This window comes from Coturnix japonica, chromosome 20, assembly GCF_054131305.1.
Source record: "Coturnix japonica strain WE chromosome 20, WE-NBRP24, whole genome shotgun sequence".
In the NCBI taxonomy this organism is placed as follows: Eukaryota; Metazoa; Chordata; class Aves; order Galliformes; family Phasianidae; genus Coturnix; species Coturnix japonica.
In genome coordinates this window covers 8723036-8729141 of record NC_140682.1, presented here as the reverse complement: position 1 = coordinate 8729141, position 6106 = coordinate 8723036, and the positions used below count along the sequence as shown (strand labels likewise).

At 50.3% G+C, this 6106-nt stretch overlaps 1 long non-coding RNA gene across 1 annotated transcript; it reads right to left on the bottom strand.

Moving 5' to 3' along the window:
• Nucleotides 1-3565: 3565 nt before the first annotated feature.
• LOC146757590 (uncharacterized) lies at nucleotides 3566-4469 on the bottom strand. Its single transcript, XR_014936142.1, has 2 exons — nucleotides 3878-4469; nucleotides 3566-3690 (listed from the first exon to the last, which is right to left on the bottom strand). It is a non-coding gene; the product is annotated as an uncharacterized LOC146757590 (long non-coding RNA).
• Between the last annotated feature and the right edge of the window lie 1637 nt (nucleotides 4470-6106).

Sequence of the window (6106 nt, the reverse complement as noted above, 5' to 3'; positions counted from 1 at the left end):
TCTGTGTGGTTTGATTCTGGTTTCTGGGACACGATGAAGTGCGTGGAGTGCAGGGTGATGGCACTCTAAGGACATTTCCATTTGGGTTGGATTTCCAGGTTGCTGTGTTCAGTTAGGGGAGTCGTGGCACTGAGGTCTGTGTGCAAGGTCTTGCAGGCAGGCTCAGACTATGCTGATGGCTGCAGTTGCTGTCACTGTGTGCTTGCAGCCAGCACCCTGCTGCCCAACTCATGCCACCCACGTGTTTCCCTGGCGTGTTGAAACAAGCAGGAAATCCTGAAACTTGGGAGTTTCAAAAGCAGCGTGATTTGTCTCCTCGGGCAAAGTCCTCAGCCAGAACTGCAGTAGAGACACCCCCTGGAGCCAGCAACTGGGGGTCGAAAGTACTGGATTGGAAGGGGTCAGTGCCAGGCACCCAGCTAACCTGTGGAGGTAACAATGTGCCTAGAACTAATTTGGCCCTGGACTTCCAGAGAGCCTACTTTGATTTTTTGCTGTTGCCTACTTGGAGGAATCTCACAGGCTAGAGTGCTCAAAGGTAAGGGGGGCATGAGAGCTGGGCAGCATTTAAATAGCGCTTCTTCGGAGCTCAGGATTGGTGCATCCCTAAGAGAAGGAAATAGGGAAGGGGGGTGTCCTGGAAATGGGTGATGCTGAGATAGTGAAGATGTTGAACACCTTCTTTACTTTGTTTTTCACTTCAGTGACTGCCCCTTGGGACTCCTGGGCCCTGGAGGGAAGAGAGAGAGCTTGAGAAATGGAGAGCTTCCCTCTGGGTGAGGAGGGGGTGATCTGAGAGCATCTGGTTGGGATCAGCGTGCACAATCCATAGACTCTGATGGGATGCATCCACATGTGTGGAGGGAGCTGGCAGAGGTGATTGTCAAACTCTTTATCATCTTTGACAGGTCTTGGAGAAGTGCCTGAAAGCTGGAGGAGAGCCTGTGACACTGCAGTCTTCAGAAAGGGCAAGGAGGAGGATCCGGTAAACTGCAGGGAAGTCAGTCTCACCTCTCCCTGGAAAGGTGGTGGAACAGCTTGGTCTGGATGCCATCTCCAGGCAACTGGAAGGGAAGAAGTTTACCAGCAGTAGTCAGCTTGGATTCACCGGGGAAATGTCATGCTCAGCCAACCCTGCAGCCTTCTGTGATGGCATCACCAGCTGGGTAGATGTGGGGAGAGCAGTGGATGTCATCTACCTTGACTTCAGCAAGGCTTTTGATACTGTCTCACATGACATCCTGGTAACAAAGCTGAGAAAGTGTGGGATAGATGAGTGGATGGTAAGCTGGGCTGAGAACTGTCTGACTGGCCAAGCTCAGAGGGTTTTGATCACCAGCACAGCGTCCAGTTATAGACGTGTGTTCCCCGGGGTTTGTTGATGTGTCTGGTCTTGTTCAGTATCTTCACTGATGACCTTGATGAGGGGATAGTGTCCACGCTCAGTAAGTACACCTATGATACAAAGCTGGGAGGAATGGCTGACACACCTGAAGTCTGTGCTGCCATTCAGCAAGACCTGGACAGACTGGAGAGCTGGGCACTAATAAACAAGAAGTGGTTTAACAAAAGCAAGTGCAGAGTCTTGAATCTGGGAAGGAATAGCAGCAATTATCAGTACAAGGGCATGCAATGTTGTGTGGGCACATGGGTGTGCAAAGGAAGAACAGTGCTGGGATGGGCTGTGGTGGGCCAAAGATGCATAGTGGACCGAAGATGGTAGATGCAACTCTGGACCAAAAGTCATGCAGCAGCTCATGGAGTGTCACTGGACAAATCAGGCTGTGCGCTCTTTGTGAATCTCTAATTGTGATGGTTTATTGATTGACTGCAATCAAACTACAAGTACTGAGTTGGGCAGCAACTGAAACACCGCGCACTGCAGCCGCTGCCTTGTGATGTTTCTCCTCTCAGTCTTTCAGCTGCAGCTTCTGCATCATCTCTGCAAGGCTGTTCATCGCTGCGGAGAACTGGAAAGAAACAAAGCAAACGTAGAAGTAGGACAGAAACAATCTAGGGAGATCTCATGAAGAAACTCTGACCAGTAAACATCCAGAATGGCCCCGTGTGGAACAGCATGTTTCTTTCATTCAGGTCACTGACACTACTTCCCAGGACACACTGCCTATGCTCTGTCGTGGAAAGGCTGTTTCAAAGGTTGCAGTGCCCGACATGGCAAGCTTCTTTATCACAGCAAAACCTTCTGGCTGTTACCAACCACATCCTTCTCAAGCCAGAGGAAGGCGTCCAAGCTCCCCATGGCAGCTCTCACTGACAGTGTCATTTCCTCAAACACACAGCTGGCTGCTTTTCTATTCCATTGCTTCCCTCAGGATTTTACCATCTCTTTCATATCTGACAGATGGAGGCACTGAGACCAACAAGAGAATGTGTGTCTGTGTTCACCAAGGACTCACCTCTATATGCGCAGCTCTCTGAGAAGCCTTTTTCAATTCCCTTCTCCTTTCTTTTTGTCGTTGTCTTCTTTCTATAAAGCAAGAATACCAATGAATTCATTTTGTTAACAGCAAAACTGCAGAAACATGGGTGCTGTGAAAACAAATGGCAGTCCAAAGACAAAGCAAATGGGACTAGGAAGCCTCTCAGACATTTCCAGGGGGACATACAGAAGACCACTGTGAAATTAACAGAAAGAGATGCATTTAGGTATTCTGGCACCTCACTGCCTTTGGACTTTGTAGCCTTCAACTCTTATCCCCTCTACAGAGCAGGAAAAAGCAAGCCCTAAGCAAACTCAATGTGTTGCACTTCACCAGGACGGTACCGCAGCACCTTCTTACCTCTTTGCTTGGAGCTCAGTGCTGGGGCAGGCCCAGGGTGTGCTGCTGGGGCCGGCACACTGTCTCTGTTCTGGCCTCTGGCTCTTTTGGTAGCAGGCAACTGCGCTGCAGTCTGTTTCTCTTTGTCCAAACCCTTGCGTTTACACCCAGCCAGGGTCTTGGAGACAGAGCTGGGACCTGCTGTTACAGGAAGCCCTCCAGCCTGAAGATGAGCTTTCTCTGAAAGCACTTCCTGCACCACTTTTGCATAGATGTTTCCATTTGGCTCCAGGCATACATCTGTTATAATCAAGAAAGGAGAAGCAGTAAGATTTAAAGAGTGACCAAGGCTAATTTCTGTAGCAAAATGGGCCAAAATACTAGGAAATCTCATCTTGCGTGTTCACAGTAGCGGATCTTAGGATCTGAGCTGAAGGGTGGGTTTGCATTTCAAATCTGGACAGGGAAGGTAATTGTAAATCCCAGGGATGAAGACCTCAAGCAACACGCAGCAGAAGGAGTATGAAGAAGGAATGGACAGAAAGCCTAACTAGAAAGACATTGAATCAAACCCTGATGCCTGTTGTGCATCTGTACCTCTCCTGGGTGCCACGTCACAGGCTGCAGTCCTCCCCAGACTTTCCGCAAGGCTGCTCTTGGCTGGAAGACCGCTTGTGTCAGCTTCTGGCAGAAAGGAACAAGAAACACTTGAAGAGCATCTCCTGGGAGGAAGATTTGAGCGCAGCCAACCACCAACTTCCACTCTTCAAGTGTAGTTCCTACCATTTGCCTTTTTGCTGCTACAGCATGGTGCCATTTCTGCAGTAAGCACAGATCTGCAGTGGACTTCCTTCACTCTTCCATCACACACGCACCCCTTCATGCAGCCCTATTTAGAAATACCCACATTCTGGAAAATACAGACAAAAAAGAAACAGGCAGAAAAGCGGCACTAATACTTTGTCACTGGTGGGAATCTCCACAGAAAGTGCTGTGCTAAAGGTGTGAGGTTAAGGGACCATCACTATCAAGATAAAAGTCACAGCATGGAAGATTTAGCGATGGCGTGCTGACTAGAAGGAAAAAACAACACTTACCTTGGAGCTTGTTCATTTTCCCTCCTATCATCGGATATCTTATCATCATCTACGTAGCTCTGAGGTTGGCCAAAGCCTGTTGCCATGAGCTTTGCTAAACGCAACAGTGCTGTGGCTCAGAGGTATTACACCGGCACATAGCATAGGAGAACTCCATAACCCAAGTGTCATGGGAAGAAGAAAGGGGAACTGTTACAATTAATTACGTTCACTAAATTGATAATTGTAGGCTTCTTGTCACACACTACTGCCTACAGCAAAACAGCACAGATGTTGACAACTGTGATTTCTGCATACAAGCAACCACTCGAGGCTGAGCACTCTCTCCTGTCTCTTTGCCATTCCTAGAAAGACCCAGAAGAGCTCAGTGTTCTCTTGCTGTTAGTTTACATCCTCCAAGCACTTCCAAAGGCACGCTGCTCTGTAGAAAAAGCTGAGCTGCCCAGAAAGTTTGTGCAGGAAGAAGGCAGCAGTGTCAGTGCACGTCATCCTGGGGGATCTGAATGCATTTGTGAAGAGAACAGGGAAAGAAGAGGGAAGAGAGCAAAACCAACAGGCACTAGCACTGCTGCCCACAGGGGGCGGGGCTTGAGGCAGGGCCTGTGCCAGAGGGGGGCCTGGCACAGTTAGGGCCAGCTCAGGGCCCAGAGCAGAGGGGGAGCAGGCAGAGGCAGGGCCTTGGGGCCCAGGATGGAGGAGGACCAGGCACAGCTGGGGCCAGCTCAGGGCCCAGAGCAGAGAGCGAGCAGGCAGAGGCAGGGCCTTGGGGCCCAGGATGGAGGAGGACCAGGCACAGCTGGGGCCAGCTCAGGGCCCAGAGCAGAGGGGGAGCAGGCACAGCTGAGGCCACTGCAGGGCCCAGGTGAGAGGGGAACCCAGCACAGTCGGGGCTGCTTTGGGGCCCGGCACAGCCAGGGCCTATCCCCCTTTTTTGCACATATGAAATGCTCCCAGCTGTGCTGCACAGAAGAACATCTTTCAATGGAGATGAAAGCCTGTGAAATGAAAGAATCCTTTCTTATTTCTTTCACATTTGTGTTTGTTGACTGCAGTTCCAACCAGGTGGACTCGCAGTGTCTTGCAAGTGACACCTGGAAGCAGGTACAGACTGGAGACCCAGCACCCTCAATGTCCAGGTGAGTAACAGCAGCCAAGGAGGCCTTTGGGCTCTGCAGGGTCCAAGTGTGGAGCATTACACACAGGAACAGCTGAGTATAAAGACAGTGGCAGAGCTGCAGAGCTTGCCATAGTAGGGAGGCACAGTGGCTCAGCTCATTTGCCACAGTAACACAGGAAATAAGAGCCATGAGGGAAATGCAGATGCCTTCTGCCCCCATCAGAGGGGAGGAATGAGCTGCACTTCCACAGAGACATTCCTCTCACAGCCACTCACACCTCAGGTGTGGAGGGACGAGCTGGGGCTGCTGGTGGCAGCTGTGGAACACTGCCATCTGTGGTGCTCCATCCTGCCCTGGAGGGGCATGTAGAGCTGAGGACCTTTGTCACTGCACAAATGACTGCAAGCAAGATGTAGCAGAGGGAACATAAAGCATTTAATAACTTATCATACAAAGCAATGAGTAATAGAAATGACAGTATTTCCAACCAAATATCCCCCATCCTAGCAGTCATGCCTTATCTCTACAGTTCCACCCAAACAATTTCCCAGCCCCCTCCAATTCATCCTCACTATCCCACCCCTGAATTTCCCTCCCCCAATTCCCACACAGTAATTGCCCACACTAATTACCAGCATGCAGGGCATGGGGAACACCTGTTCCTTGTGTGCAGGCACCTGGAAAAAAAAGAAGTGTCAGGGAACTGGGGGTCTGTAGCAGGTTGTGGAGGCTCTGCATAGAACATAACCCCAGACCACAATCCCATCAGCTGCTGGGGCAGCAGCATCCCTGTCATTGGGGGATGTTGCCAGTGGTGGATAGGGACACAGGGAGAAGCCACACCTTGGTGTAGCTCTGATCTGCTCATGTCCAGTCCAATCCTCTATAGCATTTTCCATCTTCTGTCCTTTGTTCTTAACCGTATCCTTCCTTCTCTTCTCTTTTCCCCTCTTCTGTTCTTTTACTGCTCTGGTCAGCATCCAGTGTCTGCACCACAACTCTAGGTTTTGGGATCGAGAAAGGTACACAGGGCATAGATTTGTACAAGAAAAGCTCTCTTGCTGTGCCCAACAGGTGACAAAAAGGGGCCCTCAGGACCACAAAGGCAGCT